Below are 27,395 nucleotides of genomic sequence, written 5' to 3' on the forward strand. Positions count from 1 at the left end.
CCAGGCCCGGTGACCTTTGGGACATGGTTTGACCCCCTATAGGAATGTGCGATCATCATGAAACGTTCAGATAACTTACAACTCAATAGATTCTACCTTCTTGTAACGTTTCAGCCTGATTGGACCTTGTTTTCACACAAATGGACCCAGAATGATGTGAAATTGTGCTTCGTGCAACATGATTCTGGGTGCCATTTACAAACCATAAGTGCTAATGACTCCATTCCTTTTTGTGGTTGTAGGGGCTGTTGATTGGAGTACACTAAAACCAACCTGATCTCTCTAGGACATTCAGAAGCCAAGTTATAAGCCAACAAATGTGTAACTGGACTACTTCTTTAAATTGACACCAGATCCGGTGACCTTTGGGACATGGTTTGACCCCCTTAGGAAAGTGCTATCATCATGAAACGTTCAGATCACTTACAACTCAATAGATTCTACCTTCTTGTAATGTTTCAGCCTGATTGGACCTTGTTTTCACACAAATGGACCCAGAATGATGTGAAACTGTGCTTAGTGCAACATAATTCTGGGTCTCATTTACAAACCATAAGTGCTAATGACTCCATTCCTTTTTGTGGTTGTAGGGGCTGTTGATTGGAGTACACTAAAACAAACCTGATCTCTCTAGGACATTCAGAACTCAAGTTATAAGCCCACAAATGTGTAACTGGACCACTTCTTTAAATTGACACCAGATCCGGTGACCTTTGGGACATGGTTTGACCCCCTTAGGAAAGTGCTATCATCATGAAACATTCAGATCACTTACAACTCAATAGATTCTACCTTCCTGTAACGTTTCAGCCTGATTGGTCCTTGTTTTCACACAAATGAACCCAGATTGATGTGAAATTGTGCTTCGTGCAACATAATTGTGGGTGCCATTCAAAAACCATAAGTGCTAATGACTCCATTCCTTTATGGGGTAATGGAGGCTGTTAATTGGAGTACTCTAAAACAAACCTGACCTCTCTAGTTTATTCAGAAGCCAAGTTATAAGCCCACAAATGTGTAACTGGACTACTTCTTTAAATTGACACCAGATCCGGTTACCTTTGGGACATGGTTTGACTCCCTTAGGGAAGTGCTATCATCATGAAACGTTCAGATCACTTACAACTCAATAGATTCTACCTTCCTGTAATGTTTCAGCCAGAATGGACTTTGTTTTCACACAAATGAACCCAGAATGATGTGAAATTGTGCTTCGTGCAACATAATTCTGGGAGCCATTTAAAAACCATAAGTGCTAATGACTCCATTCCTTTTTGTGCTTGTAGGGGCTGTTGATTGGAGTACTCTGAAACAAACCTGATCTCTCTAGGACATTCAGAAGCCAAGTTATAAGCCCACAAATGTGTAACTGGACTACTTATTTAAATTGACACCAGATCCGGTGACCTTTGGGACATGGTTTGACCCCCTTAGGAAAGTGCTATCATCATGAAACGTTCAGATCATTTACAACTCAATAGATTCTACCTTCTTGTAACGTTTCAGCCTGATTGGACCTTGTTTTCACACAAATGGACCCAGAATGATGTGAAATTGTGCTTCGTGCAACATGATTCTGGGTGCCATTTACAAACCATAAGTGCTAATGACTCCATTCCTTTTTGTGGTTGTAGGGGCTGTTGATTGGACTACACTAAAACAAACCTGATCTCTCTAGGACATTCAGAAGCCAAGTTATAAGCCCACAAATGTGTAACTGGACTACTTCTTTAAATTGACACCAGATCCGGTGACCTTTGGGACATGGTTTGACCCCCTTAGGAAATTGCTATCATCATGAAACGTTCAGATCACTTACAACTCAATAGATTCTACCTTCCTGTAACGTTTCAGTCTGATTGGACCTTGTTTTCACAAAAATGAACCCAGAATGATGTGAAATTGTTCTTCGTGCAACATAATTCTGGGTGCCATTTATAAACCATAAGTGCTAATGACTCAATTCCTTTTTGTGGTTGTAGGGGCTGTTGATTGGAGTACACTAAAACAAACCTGATCTCTCTAGGACATTCAGAAGCCAAGTTATAAGCGCACAAATGTGTAACTGGACTACTTTGTTAAATTTACACCAGATCTGCTGACCTCTGTGACACTGTTTGACCCCCTTGGACAGTGCTATCATCATGAAACGTTCAGATCACTTACAACTCAATAGATTCTACCTTCCTGTAACGTTTCAGCCTGACTGGACTTTGTTTTCACACAAATGAACCCAGAATGATGTGAAATTGTGCTTCGTGCAACATAATTCTGGGTGCCATTTAAAAACCATAAGTGCTAATGACTCCATTCCTTTTTGGGGTAATGGGGGCTGTTAATTGGAGTCCACTAAAACAAACCTGACCTCTCTAGGATATTCAGAAGCCAAGTTATAAGCCCACAAATGTGTAACTGGACTACTTCTTTAAATTGACACCAAATCTGGTGACCTTTGGGACATGGTTTGACCCCCTTAGGAAAGTGCTATCATCATGAAACGTTCAGATCACTTACAACTCAATAGATTCTACCTTCCTGTAATGTTTCAGCCTGATTGGACCTTGTTTTCACACAAATGAACCCAGAATGATGTGAAATTGTGCTTCGTGCAACATAATTCTGGGTGCCATTTACAAACCATAAGTGCTAATGACTCCATTCCTTTTTGTGGTTGTAGGGGCTGTTGATTGGAGTACATTAAAACAAACCTGATCTCTCTAGGACATTCAGAAGCCAAGTTATAAGCCCACAAATGTGTAACTGGACTACTTCTTTAAATTGACACCAGATCCGGTGACCTTTGGGACATGGTTTGATCCCCTTAGGAAAGGGCTATCATCATGAAACGTTCAGATCACTTACAACTCAATAGATTTTACCTTCCTGTAACGTTTCAGCCTGATTGGACCTTGTTTTCACACAAATGAACCCAGAATTATGTGAAATTGTGCTTCGTGCAACATAATTCTGGGTGCCATTTAAAAACCATAAGTGCTAATGACTCCATTCCTTTTTGGGGTAATGGGGGCTGTTAATTGGAGTACTCTTAAACAAACCTGACCTCTCTAGGATATTCAGAAGCCAAGTTATAAGCCCACAAAGGTGTAACTGGACTACTTTAAATTGACACCAGGCCCGGTGACCTTTGGGACATGGTTTGATCCCCTATAGGAATGTGCGATCATCATGAAACGTTCAGATCACTTACAACTCAGTAGATTCTACCTTCTTGTAACGTTTCAGCCTGATTGGACCTTGTTTTCACACAAATTGACCCAGAATGATGTGAAATTGTGCTTTGTGCAACATAATTCTGGGTGCCATTTACAAACCATAAGTGCTAATGACTCCATTCCTTTTTGTGGTTGTAGCGGCTGTTGATTGGAGTACTCTGAAACAAACCTGATCTCTCTAGGACTTTCAGAAGCCAAGTTATATGCCCACAAATGTGTAACTGGACTACTTATTTAAATTGACACCAGATCCGGTGACCTTTGGGACATGGTTTGACCCCCTTAGGAAAGTGCTATCATCATGAAACGTTCAGATCACTTACAACTCAATAGATTCTACCTTCTTGTAACGTTTCAGCCTGATTGGACCTTGTTTTCACACAAATGAACCCAGAATGATGTGAAATTGTGCTTCGTGCAACATGATTCTGGGTGCCATTTACAAACCATGAGTGCTAATGACTCCATTCCTTTTTGTGGTTGTAGGGGCTGTTGATTGGACTACACTAAAACAAACCTGATCTCTCTAGGACATTCAGAAGCCAAGTTATAAGCCCACAAATGTGTAACTGGACTACTTCTTTAAATTGACACCAGATCCGGTGACCTTTGGGACATGGTTTGACCCCCTTAGGAAAGTGCTATCATCATGAAACGTTCAGATCACTTACAACTCAATAGATTCTACCTTCTTGTAACATTTCAGCCTGATTGGACCTTGTTTTCACACAAATGGTCCCAGAATGATGTGAAATTGTGCTTCGTGCAACATGATTCTGGGTGCCATTTACAAACCATATGTGCTAATGACTCCATTCCTTTTTGGGGTAATGGGGGCTGTTAATTGGAGTACTCTAAAACAAACCTGACCTCTCTAGGATATTCAGAAGCCAAGTTATAAGCCCACAAAGGTGTAACTGGACTACTTCTTTAAAGTGACACCAGGCCCGGTGACCTTTGGGACATGGATTGACCCCCTATAGGAATGTGCGATCATCATGAAACGTTCAGATCACTTACAACTCAATAGATTCTACCTTCTTGTAACGTTTCAGCCTGATTGGACCTTGTTTTCACACAATTGGACCCAGAATGATATGAAATTGTGCTTCGTGCAACATAATTCTGGGTGCCATTTACAAACCATAAGTGTTAATGACTCCATTCCTTTTTGTGGTTGTAGGGGCTGTTGATTGGAGTACACTAAAACAAATCTGATCTCTCTAGGACACTCAGAAGCAAAGTTATAAGCCCACAAATGTGTAACTGGACTACTTCTTTAAACTGACACCAGATCCGGTGACCTTTGGGACATGGTTTGACCCCCTTAGGAAAGCGCTATCATCATGAAACGTTCAGATCACTTACAACTCAATAGATTCTACCTTCCTGTAACGTTTCTGCCTGATTGGACCTTGTTTTCACACAAATGAACCCAGAATGATGTGAAATTGTGCTTCGTGCAACATAATTCAGGATGCCATTTAAAAACCATAAGTGCTAATGACTCCATTCCTTTTTGGGGTAATGGGGGCTGTTAATTGGAGTACTCTAAAACAAACCTGACCTCTCTAGGATATTCAGAAGCCAAGTTATAAGCCCACAAATGTGTAACTGGACTACTTCTTTAAATTGACACCAGATCCGGTGACCTTTGGGACATGGTTTGACCCCCTTAAGAAAGTGCTATCAACCTGAAACGTTCAGATCACTTACAACTCAATAGATTCTACCTTCCTGTAATGTTTCAGCCTGATTGGACCTTGTTTTCACACAAATGAACCCAGAATGATGTGAAATTGTGCTTCGTGCAACATAATTCTGGGTGCCATTTACAAACCATAAGTGCTAATGACTTCATTCCTTTTTGTGGTTGTAGGGGCTGTTGATTGGAGTACATTAAAACAAACCTGATCTCTCTAGGACATTCAGAAGCCAAGTTATAAGCCCACAAATGTGTAACTGGACTACTTCTTTAAATTGACACCAGATCCGGTGACCTTTGGGACATGGTTTGACCCCCTTAGGAAAGGGCTATCATCATGAAACGTTAAGATCGCTTACAACTCAATAGATTCTACCTTCCTGTAACGTTTCAGCCTGATCGGACCTTGTTTTCACACAAATGAACCCAGAATGATTGAAATTGTGCTTCGTGCAACATAATTCTGGGTGCCATTTAAAAACCATAAGTGCTAATGACTCCATTCCTTTTTTGGGTAACGGGGGCTGTTAATTGGAGTACTCTAAAACAAACCTGACCTCTCTAGGATATTCAGAAGCCAAGTTATAAGCCCACAAAGGTGTAACTGGACTACTTCTTTAAAGTGACACCAGATCCGGTGACCTTTGAGACATGGTTTGACCCCCTTAGGAAAGTGCTATCATCATGAAACATTCAGATCACTTACAACTCAATAGATTCTATCTTGCTGTAAAGTTTCAGCCTGATTGGACCTTGTTTTCACACAAATGGACCCAGAATGATGTGAAATTGTGCTTTGTGCAACATAATTCTGGGTGCCATTTACAAACCATAAGTGCTAATGACTCCATTCCTTTTTGTGGTTGTAGGGGCTGTTGATTGGAGTACACTACAACATACCTGATCTCTCTAGGACATTCAGAAGCCAAGTTATAAGCCCACACATGTGTAACTGGACTACTTCTTTAAATTGACACCAGATCCGGTGACCTTTGAGACATGGTTTGACCCCCTTAGGAAAGTGCTATCATCATGAAACATTCAGATCACTTACAACTCAATAGATTCTATCTTGCTGTAAAGTTTCAGCCTGATTGGACCTTGTTTTCACACAAATGAACCCAGAATGATGTGAAATTGTGCTTCGTGCAACATAATTCTGGGTGCCATTTAAAAACCATAAGTGCTAATGACTCCATTCCTTTTTGGGGTAACGGGGGCTGTTAATTGGAGTACTCTAAAATAAACCTGATCTCTCTAGGACATTCAGAAGCCAAGTTATAAGCCCACAAATGTGTAACTGGACTACTTCTTTAAATTGACACCAGATCCGGTGACCTTTGGGACATGGTTTGACCCCCTTAGGAAAGGGCTATTCAATTTTTTCAATTCAATTCAATTCTTTATTTCACTCAAAGTTTAAATATACAAACTTCAAATCAGAATATAAGCATTCAAGTGAAATAGGGGGAGGAAGAAGAAAAAATCTTATATGACCTACCCCCTTTAACTAAGACAAGATAAATAACAAAACGTACAAAATAGCCTTATACACAAAAAATAAACCGCTCTCTTACTTCCACAAATAATATCACTACTAAAACATCAATCCTCCATCCTCAACTTACCAAATCATACGATTTTAGCATTTTATCTTTATACATTTTTTTGAATTGATCAGTAGTTGCACATTTTTTTAATTCATCATCCAGGTTATTCCATAATGTCACACCATATATTGAAATACACATTTGCTTTAATGTAGTACGAACAAATATCCTTTTAAACTCTGGTTTCTTTCTACTCTTATCATTTTTTGGGATTAAAACAAAGAACCTTTGTAGATTAGTTGGCAGCAAATTATTTCTAGCCTTAAACATAATTAGTAAAATTTTCAAGTTAACTAAGTCTTTGAATTTCATAATTTTAGATAGAACAAAATATTTGTTAGTATGTTCTCTTGGATTTGCTTTATGTAGAATTCGCAGAACTTTCTTCTGTAACAGAAACAAAGGATTAGTGTTTGTTTTATATGTATTGCCCCAAACCTCAATACAATAAGTTAAGTATGGGAAGATAAATGAGTAATATAATGTCTGAAGCGTTGTAATTTCTAGAAAACCTTTGACTTTGTTTAAAATTCCAATACTTTTGGATATTTTTTGTTTTATATATTTTATATGGGATTTCCAAGTAAGTTTATGGTCCAAGAGAACCCCTAAGAATCTGACTTCATTTACTCTATCAATTAAAAAACCATCAATAGACAATGTAACTAAATCATTAGTTTTTCTGTTACCAAAAACCATGAATTTTGTTTTATTCCAATTGAGAAATAATTTATTGTCATTAAACCACTTCTTAAGTTTAGACATTTCACAAACCATATTTTGAATAATAATTTCTAAATCATTTCCAGAACAAAATATATTCGTGTCATCAGCAAACAATATGAACTGTAATACTTTGGACACATCACAAATGTCATTGATATATAGAATGAAAAGCTTAGGGCCCAACACTGACCCCTGTGGGACACCGTGTGTAATCTCTAGTGAATCTGAAATTTCATCATCTAACTGTACAAATTGATTTCTATTGGTCAAATAACTACTTAACCAGTCATGGGCGATTCCACGTATCCCATAATCCCTCAGCTTGGAGAGTAAAATACTATGATCTATTGTGTCAAATGCCTTTTTTAAATCAATAAACAACCCCACTGTATATTGTTTTTTTTCTATTGCTGATGAAAGTTCTTCATTTAATTCCAATAAAGCCAGGGATGTAGATTTATGTGATCGAAACCCATACTGACTCTCACTCAGGAGGTTTTCCTTCTCAATAAAGTTATCTAGTTTCTGAACAAACCATTTCTCAAGCACTTTAGAAAACTGAGAAAGCACTGAGATTGGTCTATAATTATCAAACTTATGTCTATCACCATTTTTAAAAATTGGAATTACTTTTGTAGTTTTCATTTTTTCTGGAAATGTACCACTCTGAACAGACAAATTACAGATATAAGTGAATGGTTTGACAACATAATCAATAGTTTTCTTTACAATCATCATGTCAATCCCGTCACATTCTGTGGATGTTTTATTTTTACTTTTCCTAACTATCGTCAAAACTTCATTTTCACTTACATCCCCTAAAAACATAGACTGTAAAATTTTGCTCCCTCTTTGTATTTTTCCAGCTTCATTAGTTTGTGTTTCCAGAGATTTGGCCAAACTTGGTCCTATGTTTACAAAAAATGAATTAAGTTCATTTACCACCTCAGCTTTATCCCTCAAGATCTTATCTCCGTTAGTAAAGAAATCTGGATAACGGGCATGCTGAGACCTGGATCTTATGACACTATTCAGAATTCTCCATGTTCTTTTCATGTCACCTATGCTTTCCTTCAGCCTTAAATTATAATGATCTTTTTTTGCTTGTCTTATTAATGATGTCAATTTATTTTTGTATATTTTGTACTTCATTTCTGTGGCTTTGGTTCGGTATCTGACAAAATCTCTGTATAATTTGTTTTTCCTTTTACAAGATTTTAGTAGTCCCTTAGTTAACCACGGTTCTACATTCATATTTATCTTTTTTCTACAGACAACTACAGGGCAGTTCTTATTATATAAAGATTTATATGTTTTTAAGAACGTATCATATGCCACGTTCACATCCTTCACATAAACCCCACTCCAGTTCTCCTTCAACAAGTCATTACAAAATGCTGTTATAGCATCCTCTGTCCTTATTCTAACATGTTTTATCTGATCTAACTCCTTAGGTTTTTTGAATGCATTTTTATGTATTATAAAAATTGGTAGATGATCACTTATATCACTAATTAGGAGAACACTGTTAGCTGTCTTCTCAATTTCATTTGTATAAATATTGTCTATTAATGTAGCACAGGTACTGGTGATTCTAGTAGGCTGAGTGATCACAGGATATAAACTCCTGCTGGACATCACATCCATAAAGTCTCTAGTCATTTTGTTTCTCTGGTTAAGTAAATCAATATTGAAATCTCCACATATTAACCAGGATTTGTTGTCATTTAATCCATCTATGAGAGTTTCGCATCTTTCTTTAAAACATTGTAAATTGGAGCCAGGTGTTCTATATATACAGGCTACTATAATGTTTCTAGTTTTTTCCATTTCTATTTCAACAGCTACACATTCCATCATATCTTCCACAGCTACTGCCATGGAGTCCAGTATTTTACACTTCAAGGCACTTTTGACGTACAGTGCAACCCCTCCATCTTTTTTCTTTCCTCTGTTTGTATAAAACAAATGGTACCCTACCATATCAAAATCTGTACCCTTTTCTTCATTTAACCATGTTTCAGATAAAGCAATCACTTCAAATTGGTGCTTAAATGTTTTCATATATGCATTAATTTGGTCAAAACTAACGTAAAGACTTCTACAATTAATGTGGATAAGTGAGAAATGACCTAAATCTACAGAACTATTAAACTGATCATTTGTGTAATATTTACAGTTATCATTGATTGTATTTAACAGATTACCATCTGGATCAATATTGTTTTCATAGTCAAGTGTGTTATATTCAGTAACTTCAAATCTTTTCAGAGTTTTTACAGCAGAATTTGCCATCAACTATTTTTCACAAAAGTACCTCAACTCTTGTGACTTTTCAGAAGAGTGTTGACTCCTTTAATCAATTCATGACCAGGGCTTGTTCTCCGTTGAGCATGAACTGACTCCCATCCTGCGCTCCTCAGCGTTGATTCCAGATCGGGAACCTCTTCTGGAATATTCATGTTTACTCCAAACTCACGTAGTCCAATAGCAGCAGCATGGGGGTCACTATACACCTTCACTTTTCCATCTCCACAAAAGAGTTTCAGTCTCGCTGGAAACAAGATCCGTGACTTCACTTTTCTTTCATTGAGTATTTTCCGCACCTCCTTGTATTTAGCCCGCTCCTTGAACACAGCGCTTGTAAAATCCTCATCGAAATAAATCCTTTGGTCTGTCACTTGAACATTCCTTTTTCTCCAAGCAGCCTCCAATACTTTCTGTTTCATGGCGTATGACTGGAATCGAACCAAGATTGCTCTGGGGCGCTCCCTTTGTCCCATCTTTGGCCCAACACGATGTGCTCTCTCAATATTCAAATCATCAATCACATCCAGTTTTTCACGGGCCAGTTTGTTCACAAACTCAATGATGTTATTTTCTTCACAACCCTCAGGTACAGAGTAGATTCTCATATTTTTTTTGCGAGCTTGGCTCTCAAGTGCCTCACATTTCATTTCTAGTTGTTTTTGCATCTGAACCACTTGTATTAACACATTGGAGGTTTTCATTGCATAGTCTTCACTCTCAACAATTCTCTGTTCAGCTTCCTCCATTCTTTTTTTGATGCTCGTGAACTCTGCTCGTAGCTCATTCAATTCTGTTTTTAATGCTCCAAAGCTGGCTGATGTTTCAGTTTGAAATTCTCTCAGTTCTTTGAGTATTTCAGCCATACCTGAAGATTTAGTTGGTGTCATGTCCTCAGCTGATTCCAGTTGATTGTTCTCCATTTGTTTGTGAGCACCTTCTTCCATTTGTTTGGAGGATTGCTTTTGCCTTGGTTTTGGCATATTCCACAGCTCCAGTCATAAATTAATCAACTTGCAGTAAAAGGTCTTGGTTTCAGAGGATTTCCACACAAATTTTCATCATTCCAAGCACTTTTAAATAGAATCTTCTTAAATTGTTTGGAGAGCCTCTCACAGGCACACCTGTCCAGCGGCCATCTTGTCTCCCTCTAGAAGAAACGTTCTGATCACTTACAACTCAATAGATTCTACCTTACTGTAACGTTTCAGCCTGATTGGACCTTGTTTTCACACAAGTGAACCCAGAATGATGTGAAATTGTGCTTCGTGCAACATAATTCTGGGTGCCATTTAAAAACCATAAGTGCTAATGACTCCATTCCTTTTTGGGGTAACGGGGGCTGTTAATTGGAGTACTGTAAAACAAACCTGACCTCTCTAGGATATTCAGAAGCCAAGTTATAAGCCCACAAAGGTGTAACTGGACTACTTCTTTAAAGTGACACCAGGTCCAGTGACCTTTGGGACATAGTTTGACCCCCTATAGGAATGTGCGATCATCATGAAACGTTCAGATCACTTACAACTCAATAGATTCTACCTTCTTGTAACGTTTCAGCCTGATTGGACCTTGTTTTCACACAAATGGACCCAGAATGATTTGAAATTGTGCTTCGTGCAACATAATTCTTGGTGCCATTTACAAACCATAAGTGCTAATGACTCCATTCCCTTTTGTGGTTGTAGGGGCTGTTGATTGGAGTACACGAAAACAAACCTGATCTCTCTAGGACATTCAGAAGCCAAGTTATAAGCCCACAAATGTGTAACTGGACTACTTCTTTAAATTGACACCAGATCCGGTGACCTCTGGGAGATGGTTGGACCCCCTTAGGAAAGTGCTATCATCATGAAACGTTCAGATCAATTACAACTCAATAGATTCTACCTTACTGTAACGTTTCAGCCTGATTGGACCTTGTTTTCACACAAATGAACCCAGAATGATGTGAAATTGTGCTTCGTGCAACATAATTCTGGGTGCCATTTACAAACCATAAGTGCTAATGACTCCATTCCTTTTTGTGGTTGTAGGGGCTGTTGATTGGAGTACACTAAAACAAACCTGATCTCTCTAGGACATTCAGAATCCAAGTTATAAGCCCACAAATGTGTAACTGGACTACTTTAAAATGACACCAGATCCGGTGACCTCTGGGACATGGTTTGACCCCCTTAGGAAAGTGCTATCATCATGAAACGTTCAGATCACTTACAACTCAATAGATTCTACCTTCCTGTAACGTTTCAGCCTGATTGGTCCTTGTTTTCACACAAATGAACCCAGAATGATGTGAAATTGTGCTTCGTGCAACATATTTCTGGGTGCCATTTAAAAACCATAAGCGCTAATGACTCCATTCATTTTGGGGGTAATGGGGGCTGTTAATTGGAGTACTCTAAAACAAACCTGACCTCTCTAGGGTATTCAGAAGCCAAGTTATAAGCCCACAAAGGTGTAACTGGACTACTTCTTTAAAGTGACACCAGGCCCGGTGACCTTTGGGACATGGTTTTACCCCCTATAAAAATGTGCGATCATCATCAAACGTGCAGATCACTTACAACTCAATAGATTCTACCTTCTTGTAACGTTTCAGCCTGATTGGACCTTGTTTTCACACAAATGAACCCAGAATAATGTGAAATTGTGCTTCGTGCAACATAATTCTGGGTGCCATTTCCAAACCATTAGTGCTAATGACTCCATTCCTTTTTGTGGTTGTAGGGGCTGTTGATTGGAGTACATTAAAACAAACCTGATCTCTCTTGGACATTCAGAAGCCAAGTTATAAGCCCAGAAATGTGTAACTGGACTACTTCTTTAAATTGACACCAGATCCGTTGACCTCTGGGACATGGTTTGACCCCCTTAGGAAAGCGCTATCATCATGAAAAGTTCAGATCACTTACAACTCAATAGATTCTACCTTCCTGTAACGTTTCAGTCTGATTGGACCTTGTTTTCACACAAATGAACCCAGAATGATGTGAAATTGTGCTTCGTGCAACATAATTCTGGGTGCCATTTAAAAACCATAAGTGCTAATGACTCCATTCCTTTTTGTGGTTGTAGGGGGCTGTTGATTGGAGTACTCTGAAATAAACCTGATCTCTCTAGGACATTCAGAAGCCAAGTAATAAGCCCACAAATGTGTAACTGGACTACTTATTTAAATTGACACCAGATCCGGTGACCTTTGGGACATGGTTTGACCCCCTTAGGAAAGTGCTATCATCATGAAACGTTCAGATCACTTACAACTGAATAGATTCTACCTTCTTGTAACGTTTCAGCCTGATTGGACCTTGTTTTCACACAAATGGACCCAGAATGATGTGAAATTGTGCTTCGTGCAACATGATTCTGGGTGCCATTTACAAACCATAAGTGCTAATGACTCCATTCCTTTTTGTGGTTGTAGGGGCTGTTGATTGGAGTGCACTAAAACAAACCTGATCTCTCTAGGACATTCAGAAGCCAAGTTATAAGCCCACAAATGTGTAACTGGACTACTTCTTTAAATTGACACCAGACCTGGTGACCTTTGGGACATGGTTTGACCCCCTTAGGAAAGTGCTATCATCATGAAACGTTCAGATCACTTACAACTCAATAGATTCTACCTTCCTGTAACGTTTCAGCCTGATTGGACCTTGTTTTCACACAAATGAACCCAGAACGATGTGAAATTGTGCTTCGTGCAACATAATTCTGGGTGCCATTTAAAAACCATAAGTGCTAATGACTCCATTCCTTTTTGTGGTTGTAGAGGCTGTTGATTGGAGTACACTAAAACAAACCTGATCTCTCTAGAACATTCAGAAGCCAAGTTATAAGCGCACAAATGTGTAACTGGACTACTTCTTTAAATTGACACCAGATCCGGTGACCTCTGGGACATGGTTTAACCCCCTTAGGAAAGTGCTATCATCAAGAAACGTTCAGATCACTTACAACTCAATAGAGTCTACCTTCCTGTAACGTTTCAGCCTGATTGGACCTTGTTTTCACACAAATGAACCCAGAATGATGTGAAATTGTGCTTTGTGCAACATAATTCTGGGTGCCATTTAAAAACCATAAGTGCTAATGACTCCATTCCTTTTTGGGGTAATGAGGGCTGTTGATTGGAGTACTCTAAAACAAACCTGACCTCTCTAGGATATTCAGAAGCCAAGTTATAAGCCCACAAATGTGTAACTGGACTACTTCTTTAAATTGACACCAGATCCGGTGACCTTTGGGACATGGTTTGACCCCCTTAGGAAAGTGCTATTATCATGAAACGTTCAGATCAGTTACAACTCAATAGATTCTACCTTCCTGTAATGTGTCAGCCTGATTGGACCTTGTTTTCACACAAATGAACCCAGAATGATGTGAAATTGTTCTTCGTGCAACATAATTCTGGGTGCCATTTACAAACCATAAGTGCTAATGAATCCATTCCTTTTTGTGGTTGTAGGGGCTGTTGATTGGAGTACATTAAAACAAACCTGATCTCTCTAGGACATTCAGAAGCCATGTTATAAGCCCACAAATGTGTAACTGGACTACTTCTTTAAATTGACACCAGATCCGGTGACCTTTGGGACATGGTTTGACCCCCTTAGGAAAGGGCTATCATCATGAAACGTTCAGATCACTTACAACTCAATAGATTCTACCTTCCTGTAACGTTTCAGCCTGATTGGACCTTGTTTTCACACAAATGAACCCAGAATGATGTGAAATTGTGCTTTGTGCAACATAATTCTGGGTGCCATTTACAAACCATAAGTGCTAATGACTCCATTCCTTTTTGTGATTGTAGGGGCTGTTGATTGGAGTACATTAAATTAAACCTGATCTCTCTTGGACATTCAGAAGCCAAGTTATAAGCCCACAAATGTGTAACTGGACTACTTCTTTAAATTTACACCAGATCCGGTGACCTCTGGGACATGGTTTGACCCCCTTAGGAAAGTGCTATCATCATGAAACGTTTAGATCACTTACAACTCAATAGATTCTACCTTCCTGTAACGTTTCAGCCTGATTGGACCTTGTTTTCACACAAATGATCCCAGAATGATGTGAAATTGTGCTTCGTGCAACATAATTCTGGGTGCCATTTAAAAACCATAAGTGCTAATGACTCCATTCCTTTTTGTGGTTGTAGGGGCTGTTGATTGGAGTACTCTGAAACAAACCTGATCTCTTTAGGACATTCAGAAGCCAAGAAATAAGCCCACAAATGTGTAACTGGACTACTTAATTAAATTGACACCAGATCCGGGGACATTTGGGACATGGTTTGACCCCCTTAGGAAAGGGCTATCATCATGAAGCGTTCAGATTTAGAATTAGTTTAGTTTATTTCAAACAAAGAAAACATACATTTTTTAAAAAAAAAAAAATACCACAAACAGAAAAAATACATATCATCCCTTCTTCTGTGTTTGAAAAGGAGTAGGCTGAAGTGGAAACTTATATGTCCCTACCCCTTTATACAAGTAATTTTTACTTGTTTACTAAATCTAACACAAAACCGACATTAAAACAAACAAAATGGTACAAGTCACCAAAAACCACCAAATTATATGGAAAAAAAACAACAAAAGAAAAAAAAAACATCTTTTTACAATTGATACAATTTACTTTTCCTTAGAATAAAGGACACTCACATAAATCATCTATTTTCTACTATATACTTGTTCAGAATATGTTTTTTATAATTCATTTTAAACACATTTATATTTGTACTTACTTTAATTTCTTCTTCTAAATTGTTCCATAATTTAACCCCAATTATTGTGATACACATCTGTTTTAATGTTGTTCTAAACTTATGTATCTTTAAGTTTAGTGTTCCTCTCAGGTTATATCCTCCTTCTCTCTCTGTGAACAGTTTCTGTATTTTATCAGGCATTAATTTATTTCTTACTTTATACATTATTTGTGCTGTTTTGTATTTAACCAAGTCCTGGAACTTCATTATCCGTGTTTTAATAAAAAGTTCATTTGTGTGATCCAAATATCCTGCATTTGTTATTAATCTGATAGCCCTTTTCTGCATTGTCGTTATTGTTTGTAAATTACTTTTGTACGTGTTTCCCCAGACCTCTACACAATAGCTCAAATATGGCAGTAGCATCGTATTGTATAACATATAAAGTGCTTTCTGATTAAAAATATACTTAGCTTTCCCCAATAAAGCAATGCCCCGTGCAAGCTTCCCCCTAACATATTTGATGTGTGGCTTCCAACAGATTCTGCTGTCTATGACCACCCCAAGAAATTTTATTTCATATACTCTCTCAATTTTTACATTATTAATTACTATATCTAATTCATTGTGTCTTCTTTCATTACCAAACAACATAAATTTTGTTTTCTCTAAATTTAGTGACAGTTTATTTACATCAAACCATTTTTTTAATTTATTTATTTCCTGTGTGACCACATCCAGGACCTGTTGCAATTCCACCCCCGAGCAAAAAACATTTGTGTCATCTGCAAACAATACAAACTTCAAAACTTGTGAAACCCTACAAATGTCATTTATGTACATTATGAATAGTTTAGGTCCTAAGACTGATCCTTGAGGCACCCCACATTGTATCTGTCTTAGTCCTGATTTATGTTGATTTATTTGCACGTATTGTTGTCTATTTGATAAATAACTTTTTATCCAGTCCAATACTATACCCCTGAAACCATATTTTTCCATTTTTCTCATCAATACATCATGGTTTACTGTATCGAAAGCTTTCTTCAGATCTAAAAACAACCCTATTGCATGCTTCTTTTTGTCAATGCATTCTGTTATTTCCTCATTAAGATCAATCAGTGCCTGGACTGTTGACCTATTATTCCTGAAGCCATACTGGCATTCCGTCAGCAACTCACATTGATCAACAAAATTATCGAATCTTTTAACAAACAGTTTTTCTAATATTTTGGAAAATTGTGATAGTATTGACACAGGTCTATAATTTGTAAATTGATGCTTATCTCCTGTCTTGTAAATAGGAATTACCCTGGCTACTTTCATGTTATTTGGAAAAAACCCCTTTTGAAAAGAAAGATTACAAATGTGTGTTAATGGTTTTACAATGCCCTCAATCACATATTTCAGTGTTTTCATGTCAATATCGTTCCAGTCTGTACTGGTTTTATTCTTCATATTTCTAACTATCTCATAAATCTCCTTCTCATCAACTGCTCTTAAAAAAACAGACTTTTTATTTCTTTCAACATACTCTGTGGCATCCGTTTGTATCTCATCAACTATTATTTTTTCCTCCAATTTAGATCCTATGTTTACAAAATATTTGTTGAATTCATCCACTGCTTCATTCATGTTTGTAATATTATTTTTTCTCTCTATAAAATGTTGTGGATAGTTATTATTCCCTGTCTCTTTCCTAATTACGCCATTTAATACTTTCCAGATGCCTTTTATGTTGTTTCTATTGTGCTCTAACTTTTTAATAAAATATTCACGTTTACAGCTTCTCACTATATTTATGAGTTTGTTTTTATATCTTTTGTACTTTTGTTCTGCTTCTGTCATTCTGTTTTTTATAAATTCTCTGTAAAGTGTGTTTTTTTTATTGCATGCATTTTGTAGACCTTTGGTCATCCACGGTTTTTCTTGTTACTTATTCCTCTGAATATTTTTGATAACTGGACAGTTTCTGTCAAATTGACTTTTAAATATATTTAAAAAGGTATCATATGCTTGGTCTACTTCATTTTTTTCATAAACAATATTCCAATCTTGTTCTAATAGATCATTTTTAAGACTATTTAACCTCTGTTCTGTTTTCATTCTTTTATACATATAGTTAGTTCCTTCTGTTTCATTTTTATAATGACAGTCATAAGAAGCAAAAACCGGTAGATGGTCACTGATATCGCTTATTAATAACCCACTTTCCACCTTTTCTTCCATTATATTAGTGAATATATTATCTATTAAAGTAGTGCAGTGTAATGTTATTCTAGTCGGTCTGGTTATCAATGGAAATAAACCTAGACTGTACATTATATCAATAAATTCCTCTGTACTTTTGTTTTTATTTGGATTTAGCAAGTCTATATTGAAATCTCCACAAATAAACACTCCCTTCTGGTACAAATTTGTAAACATCTCCTCCATTTTATTCTTAAATGTTTCAATCTTAGAGCCTGGCGTTCTATATATACAGCTTACTAATATGTTCGTCTTCTTTTTCATGCTTATTTCTACTGTTACACATTCCATCACTCCCTCAATAGTAGTCGTCATCATTTCTACTTTTTTGTAATTAAGATTTTTGTCAATATAAAGTGCCACCCCTCCTCCTTTTTTTCTTATTCTGTCTTGGTGGATAAAGTCATATCCATACAATTCAAAATTTCCTTCCTTTTTATGTGTTATCCATGTCTCTGATATGGCAATGACCGTAAATGGTTTCTTGAATTGTGCTATATATTCCTTGATGGCGTCAAAATTTGCATATAAGCTTCTGCTATTGAAATGAGCTATTGTCAAACTATTTTCTGACTTCATCTTTATATTGAATTGTTCTTCATTGTAATAATTACATTCATGTATTTCATTATTAAAGAAATTGTAATCAGGATCAATATTGCTGTCAAAGTCCCAAAACCTATCTTTACAGCCTATATTTGTGTCAATATGTAGTTCATTTGTCATCCTGTCAATTGTAAATTTTTAATCTCCCTCACACTAATCATGTTTCAAAATCCAAATATCATCGAAAGATCAAGTCCTAAATGAAATTTCATTATCCTCATATTTTAATCTACACATTCCATTCCTCCATCCCATCATCTCTTTCACTGAAATTGATCCAAATCTTCTAAACTTTTAATCACCAGTATCTTTGCTTCTTCTGGAGTTCCATTCAATTTAACAAAAATTTTACAATTTGCAGTCCAGGTACCCTGGATCTTTTTCTGCTTTCTCAGAAAACGGGCTTTCTTTGCAATTTCTGCATTATACTTTGTCAGATGCTCATTTACATAGACCTCAGATCCTTTCAACTTTTTTGCCTGCTTAAGGAGTGAATTTTTCATCTTTCTGCTCACAAATCTCATTAACACAGACACTTTTCCCTTCCTATTCCTACTTGATAAAACATGACATGCTTCAATGTTGTTCTCACTGATTTCAATACCCTTTGAGTGAAAGAAAGTTGTTACCTGCCTTTCCACATGATTCATATCTGTTTCAGTTGGTTCCTCCCCATTATTATTTGCTACTGCTCGAGCATATGATCTAGGTTTTATATCAACTCCTGTAATGACAACATCATTTATTCTTGAATATTGCTCTAGTTCATCCACTCGTTTTTGCAAAATATAGATTTGTTTGTCCTTCTCAGCATTTTGTTGTTTCAGTTTTTTTACTTCTTGTACCAAATCCATAATACTTTTCTGTTGTTGCCTGACTGTTGTAAGTTCTTCAGCCAGAAAGTCAAGTGATTTTTTAATTTCATCCACTTCGTCATTATTAATCCTCTTTGGTCCGATCTTGAAAAACTGTTACTATCAGCAGTTAAACCTGTTTCTTGGTAGCTTGTGTTGAGGCCTGTAGTCAATGACTCACCCAGTTGCTAATTGCTGATGTTGAATCCTTTAGCCCAGGTTCCTGAGTTGATGCCTGTAGCCTGTGGCTTTCCCAGATGCTGGTTGCTGGTATTTTTTCCTTTTTAGCCGTTAGTGTTTAGTAAAACCTGGGCTTCCGGGCCTATTGGCCTATGGTATATCCCAGAATCGTTGGTGGTGGTTTGTAGGCTGCTGCTGGCCTGGTGGTGGCTTGGTAGCTGCTGCTGGCCTGGTGGTGGTTTGTAGGCTGCTGCTGGCCTGGTGGTGGCTTGGTAGCTGCTGCTGGCCTGGTGGTGGTTTGTAGCTGCTGCTGGCCTGGTGGTGGTTTGTAGGCTGCTGCTGGCCTGGTGGTGGCTTGGTAGCTGCTGCTGGCCTGGTGGTGGTTTGTAGGCTGCTGCTGGCCTGGTGGTGGTTTGTAGGCTGCTGCTGGCCTGGTGGTGGTTTGTAGGCTGCTGCTGGCCTGGTGGTGGCTTGGTAGCTGCTGCTGGCCTGGTGGTGGCTTGGTAGCTGCTGCTGGCCTGGTGGTGGTTTGTAGCTGCTGCTGGCCTGGTGGTGCAACTAAATAGATTCTACCTTCTTGTAACGTTTCAGCCTGATTGGACCTTGTTTTCACACAAATGGACCCAGAATGATGTGAAATTGTGCTTCGTGCAAAATGATTCTGGGTGCCATTTACAAACCATAAGTGATAATGACTCCATTCCTTTTTGTGGTTGTAGGGGCTGTTGATTGGAGTACACTAAAACAAACCTGATCTCTCTAGGACATTCAAAAGCCAAGTTATAAGCCCACAAATGTGTAACTGGACTACTTCTTTAAATTGACACCAGATCCGGTGACCTTTGGGACATGGTTTGACCCCCTTAGGAAAGTGCTATCATCATGAAACGTTCAGATCACTTACAACTCAATAGTTTCTACCTTCCTGTAACGTTTCAGCCTGATTGGACCTTGTTTTCACACAAATGAACCCAGAATGATGTGAAATTGTGCTTCGTGCAACATAATTCTGGGTGCCATTTAAAAACCATAAGTGCTGATGACTTCATTCCTTTTTGGGGTAATGGGGGCTGTTGATTGGAGTACTCTAAAACAAACCTGACCTCTCTAGGATATTCAGGAGCCAAGTTATAAGCCCACAAATGTGTAACTGGACTACTTCTTTAAATTGACACCAGATCCGGTGACCTTTGGGACATGGTTTGACCCCCTTAGGAAAGTGCTATCATCATGAAACATTCAGATCACTTACAACTCAATAGATTCTACCTTCCTGTAATGTGTCAGCCTGATTGGACCTTGTTTTCACACAAATGAACCCAGAATTATGTGAAATTGTGCTTCGTGCAACATAATTCTGGGTGCCATTTACAAACCATGAGTGCTAATGACTCCATTCCTTTTTTGTGGTTGTAGGGGCTGTTGATTGGAGTACATTAAAACAAACCTGATCTCTCTAGGACATTCAGAAGCCAAGTTATAAGCCCACAAATGTGTAACTGGACTACTTCTTTAAAGTGACACCAGATCCGGTGACCTTTGGGACATGGTTTGACCCCCTTAGGAAAGTGCTATCATCATGAAACGTTCAGATCACTTACAACTCAATAGATTCTACCTTCCTGTAACGTTTCAGCCTGATTGGACCTTGTTTTCACACAAATGAACCCAGAATGATGTGAAATTGTGCTTCGTGCAACATAATTCTGGGTGCCATTTAAAAACCATAAGTGCTAATGACTCCATTCCTTTTTGGGGTAATGGGGGCTGTTGATTGGAGTACTCTAAAACAAACCTGACCTCTCTAGGATATTCAGAAGCCAAGTTATAAGCCCACAAATGTGTAACTGGACTAGTTCTTTAAATTGACACCAGATCCGGTGACCTTTGGGACATGGTTTGACCCCCTTAGGAAAGTGCTATCATCATGAAACGTTCAGATCAGTTACAACTCAATAGATTCTACCTTCCTTTAATGTGTCAGCCTGATTGGACCTTGTTTTCACACAAATGAACCCAGAATGATGTGAAATTGTGCTTCGTGCAACATAATTCTGGGTGCCATTTACAAACCATAAGTGCTAATGAATCCATTCCTTTTTGTGGTTGTAGGGGCTGTTGATTGGAGTACATTAAAACAAACCTGATCTCTCTAGGACATTCAGAAGCCAAGTTATAAGCCCACAAATGTGTAACTGGACTACTTCTTTAAATTGACACCAGATCCGGTGACCTTTGGGACATGGTTTGACCCCCTTAGGAAAGGGCTATCATCATGAAACGTTCAGATCACTTACAACTCAATAGATTCTACCTTCCTGTAACGTTTCAGCCTGATTGGACCTTGTTTTCACACAAATGAACCCAGAATGATGTGAAATTGTGCTTTGTGCAACATAATTCTGGGTGCCATTTACAAACCATAAGTGCTAATGACTCCATTCCTTTTTGTGGTTGTAGGGGCTGTTGATTGGAGTACATTAAAACAAACCTGATCACTCTTGGACATTCAGAAGCCAAGTTATAAGCCCACAAATTTGTAACTGGACTACTTCTTTAAAGTGACACCAGATCCGGTGACCTTTGGGACATGGTTTGACCCCCTTAGGAAAGTGCTATCATCATGAAACGTTCAGATCACTTACAACTCAATAGATTCTACCTTCCTGTAACGTTTCAGCCTGATTGGTCCTTGTTTTCACACAAATGAACCCAGAATGATGTGAAATTGTGCTTCGTGCAACATATTTCTGGGTGCCATTTAAAAACCATAAGCGCTAATGACTCCATTCATTTTGGGGGTAATGGGGGCTGTTAATTGGAGTACTCTAAAACAAACCTGACCTCTCTAGGGTATTCAGAAGCCAAGTTATAAGCCCACAAAGGTGTAACTGGACTACTTCTTTAAAGTGACACCAGGCCCGGTGACCTTTGGGACATGGTTTTACCCCCTATAAAAATGTGCGATCATCATCAAACATGCAGATCACTTACAACTCAATAGATTCTACCTTCTTGTAACGTTTCAGCCTGATTGGACCTTGTTTTCACACAACTGAACCCAGAATAATGTGAAATTGTGCTTCGTGCAACATAATTCTGGGTGCCATTTCCAAACCATTAGTGCTAATGACTCCATTCCTTTTTGTGGTTGTAGGGGCTGTTGATTGGAGTACATTAAAACAAACCTGATCTCTCTTGGACATTCAGAAGCCAAGTTATAAGCCCAGAAATGTGTAACTGGACTACTTCTTTAAATTGACACCAGATCCGTTGACCTCTGGGACATGGTTTGACCCCCTTAGGAAAGTGCTATCATCATGAAACGTTCAGATCACTTACAACTCAATAGATTCTACCTTCCTGTAACGTTTCAGTCTGATTGGACCTTGTTTTCACACAAATGAACCCAGAATGATGTGAAATTGTGCTTCGTGCAACATAATTCTGGGTGCAATTTAAAAACCATAAGTGCTAATGACTCCATTCCTTTTTGTGGTTGTAGGGGGCTGTTGATTGGAGTACTCTGAAACAAACCTGATCTCTCTAGGACATTCAGAAGCCAAGTAATAAGCCCACAAATGTGTAACTGGACTACTTATTTAAATTGACACCAGACCTGGTGACCTTTGGGACATGGTTTGACCCCCTTAGGAAAGTGCTATCATCATGAAACGTTCAGATCACTTACAACTCAATAGATTCTACCTTCCTGTAACGTTTCAGCCTGATTGGACCTTGTTTTCACACAAATGAACCCAGAACGATGTGAAATTGTGCTTCGTGCAACATAATTCTGGGTGCCATTTAAAAACCATAAGTGCTAATGACTCCATTCCTTTTTGTGGTTGTAGAGGCTGTTGATTGGAGTACACTAAAACAAACCTGATCTCTCTAGAACATTCAGAAGCCAAGTTATAAGCGCACAAATGTGTAACTGGACTACTTCTTTAAATTGACACCAGATCCGGTGACCTCTGGGACATGGTTTGACCCCCTTAGGAAAGTGCTATCATCATGAAACGTTCAGATCACTTACAACTCAATAGAGTCTACCTTCCTGTAACGTTTCAGCCTGATTGGACCTTGTTTTCACACAAATGAACCCAGAATGATGTGAAATTGTGCTTTGTGCAACATAATTCTGGGTGCCATTTAAAAACCATAAGTGCTAATGACTCCATTCCTTTTTGGGGTAATGAGGGCTGTTGATTGGAGTACTCTAAAACAAACCTGACCTCTCTAGGATATTCAGAAGCCAAGTTATAAGCCCACAAATGTGTAACTGGACTACTTCTTTAAATTGACACCAGATCCGGTGACCTTTGGGACATGGTTTGACCCCCTTAGGAAAGTGCTATCATCATGAAACGTTCAGATCAGTAACAACTCAATAGATTCTACCTTCCTGTAATGTGTCAGCCTGATTGGACCTTGTTTTCACACAAATGAACCCAGAATGATGTGAAATTGTTCTTCGTGCAACATAATTCTGGGTGCCATTTACAAACCATAAGTGCTAATGAATCCATTCCTTTTTGTGGTTGTAGGGGCTGTTGATTGGAGTACATTAAAACAAACCTGATCTCTCTAGGACATTCAGAAGCCATGTTATAAGCCCACAAATGTGTAACTGGACTACTTCTTTAAATTGACACCAGATCCGGTGACCTTTGGAACATGGTTTGACCCCCTTAGGAAAGGGCTATCATCATGAAACGTTCAGATCACTTACAACTCAATAGATTCTACCTTCCTGTAACGTTTCAGCCTGATTGGACCTTGTTTTCACACAAATGAACCCAGAATGATGTGAAATTGTGCTTTGTGCAACATAATTCTGGGTGCCATTTAAAAACCATAAGTGCTAATGACTCCATTCCTTTTTGTGGTTGTAGAGGCTGTTGATTGGAGTACACTAAAACAAACCTGATCTCTCTAGAACATTCAGAAGCCAAGTTATAAGCGCACAAATGTGTAACTGGACTACTTCTTTAAATTGACACCAGATCCGGTGACCTCTGGGACATGGTTTGACCCCCTTAGGAAAGTGCTATCATCATGAAACGTTCAGATCACTTACAACTCAATAGATTCTACCTTCCTGTAACGTTTCAGCCTGATTGGACCTTGTTTTCACACAAATGAACCCAGAATGATGTGAAATTGTGCTTTGTGCAACATAATTCTGGGTGCCATTTAAAAACCATAAGTGCTAATGACTCCATTCCTTTTTGGGGTAATGAGGGCTGTTGATTGGAGTACTCTAAAACAAACCTGACCTCTCTAGGATATTCAGAAGCCAAGTTATAAGCCCACAAATGTGTAACTGGACTACTTCTTTAAATTGACACCAGATCCGGTGACCTTTGGGACATGGTTTGACCCCCTTAGGAAAGTGCTATCATCATGAAACGTTCAGATCAGTTACAACTCAATAGATTCTACCTTCCTGTAATGTGTCAGCCTAATTGGACCTTGTTTTCACACAAATGAACCCAGAATGATGTGAAATTGTTCTTCGTGCAACATAATTCTGGGTGCCATTTACAAACCATAAGTGCTAATGAATCCATTCCTTTTTGTGGTTGTAGGGGCTGTTGATTGGAGTACATTAAAACAAACCTGATCTCTCTAGGACATTCAGAAGCCATGTTATAAGCCCACAAATGTGTAACTGGACTACTTCTTTAAATTGACACCAGATCCGGTGACCTTTGGGACATGGTTTGACCCCCTTAGGAAAGGGCTATCATCATGAAACGTTCAGATCACTTACAACTCAATAGATTCTACCTTCCTGTAACGTTTCAGCCTGATTGGACCTTGTTTTCACACAAATGAACCCAGAATGATGTGAAATTGTGCTTTGTGCAACATAATTCTGGGTGCCATTTACAAACCATAAGTGCTAATGACTCCATTCCTTTTTGTGATTGTAGGGGCTGTTGATTGGAGTACATTAAAACAAACCTGATCTCTCTTGGACATTCAGAAGCCAAGTTATAAGCCCACAAATGTGTAACTGGACTACTTCTTTAAATTTACACCAGATCCGGTGACCTCTGGGACATGGTTTGACCCCCTTAGGAAAGTGCTATCATCATGAAACGTTTAGATCACTTACAACTCAATAGATTCTACCTTCCTGTAACGTTTCAGCCTGATTGGACCTTGTTTTCACACAAATGAACCCAGAATGATGTGAAATTGTGCTTCGTGCAACATAATTCTGGGTGCCATTTAAAAACCATAAGTGCTAATGACTCCATTCCTTTTTGTGGTTGTAGGGGCTGTTGATTGGAGTACTCTGAAACAAACCTGATCTCTTTAGGACATTCAGAAGCCAAGAAATAAGCCCACAAATGTGTAACTGGACTACTTAATTAAATTGACACCAGATCCGGGGACATTTGGGACATGGTTTGACCCCCTTAGGAAAGGGCTATCATCATGAAGCGTTCAGATCACTTACAACTAAATAGATTCTACCTTCTTGTAACGTTTCAGCCTGATTGGACCTTGTTTTCACACAAATGAACCCAGAACGATGTGAAATTGTGCTTCGTGCAACATAATTCTGGGTGCCATTTAAAAACCATAAGTGCTGATGACTTCATTCCTTTTTGGGGTAATGGGGGCTGTTGATTGGAGTACTCTGAAACAAACCTGATCTCTCTAGGACATTCAGAAGCCAAGTAATAAGCCCACAAATGTGTAACTGGACTACTTATTTAAATTGACACCAGACCTGGTGACCTTTGGGACATGGTTTGACCCCCTTAGGAAAGTGCTATCATCATGAAACGTTCAGATCACTTACAACTCAATAGATTCTACCTTCCTGTAACGTTTCAGCCTGATTGGACCTTGTTTTCACACAAATGAACCCAGAACGATGTGAAATTGTGCTTCGTGCAACATAATTCTGGGTGCCATTTAAAAACCATAAGTGCTAATGACTCCATTCCTTTTTGTGGTTGTAGAGGCTGTTGATTGGAGTACACTAAAACAAACCTGATCTCTCTAGAACATTCAGAAGCCAAGTTATAAGCGCACAAATGTGTAACTGGACTACTTCTTTAAATTGACACCAGATCCGGTGACCTCTGGGACATGGTTTGACCCCCTTAGGAAAGTGCTATCATCATGAAACGTTCAGATCACTTACAACTCAATAGAGTCTACCTTCCTGTAACGTTTCAGCCTGATTGGACCTTGTTTTCACACAAATGAACCCAGAATGATGTGAAATTGTGCTTTGTGCAACATAATTCTGGGTGCCATTTAAAAACCATAAGTGCTAATGACTCCATTCCTTTTTGGGGTAATGAGGGCTGTTGATTGGAGTACTCTAAAACAAACCTGACCTCTCTAGGATATTCAGAAGCCAAGTTATAAGCCCACAAATGTGTAACTGGACTACTTCTTTAAATTGACACCAGATCCGGTGACCTTTGGGACATAGTTTGACCCCCTTAGGAAAGTGCTATCATCATGAAACGTTCAGATCAGTTACAACTCAATAGATTCTACCTTCCTGTAATGTGTCAGCCTGATTGGACCTTGTTTTCACACAAATGAACCCAGAATGATGTGAAATTGTTCTTCGTGCAACATAATTCTGGGTGCCATTTACAAACCATAAGTGCTAATGAATCCATTCCTTTTTGTGGTTGTAGGGGCTGTTGATTGGAGTACATTAAAACAAACCTGATCTCTCTAGGACATTCAGAAGCCATGTTATAAGCCCACAAATGTGTAACTGGACTACTTCTTTAAATTGACACCAGATCCGGTGACCTTTGGGACATGGTTTGACCCCCTTAGGAAAGGGCTATCATCATGAAACGTTCAGATCACTTACAACTCAATAGATTCTACCTTCCTGTAACGTTTCAGCCTGATTGGACCTTGTTTTCACACAAATGAACCCAGAATGATGTGAAATTGTGCTTTGTGCAACATAATTCTGGGTGCCATTTAAAAACCATAAGTGCTAATGACTCCATTCCTTTTTGTGGTTGTAGAGGCTGTTGATTGGAGTACACTAAAACAAACCTGATCTCTCTAGAACATTCAGAAGCCAAGTTATAAGCGCACAAATGTGTAACTGGACTACTTCTTTAAATTGACACCAGATCCGGTGACCTCTGGGACATGGTTTGACCCCCTTAGGAAAGTGCTATCATCATGAAACGTTCAGAT

Source organism: Nothobranchius furzeri, chromosome 1 (assembly GCF_043380555.1).
Source record: "Nothobranchius furzeri strain GRZ-AD chromosome 1, NfurGRZ-RIMD1, whole genome shotgun sequence".
Lineage (NCBI taxonomy): Eukaryota > Metazoa > Chordata > Actinopteri > Cyprinodontiformes > Nothobranchiidae > Nothobranchius > Nothobranchius furzeri.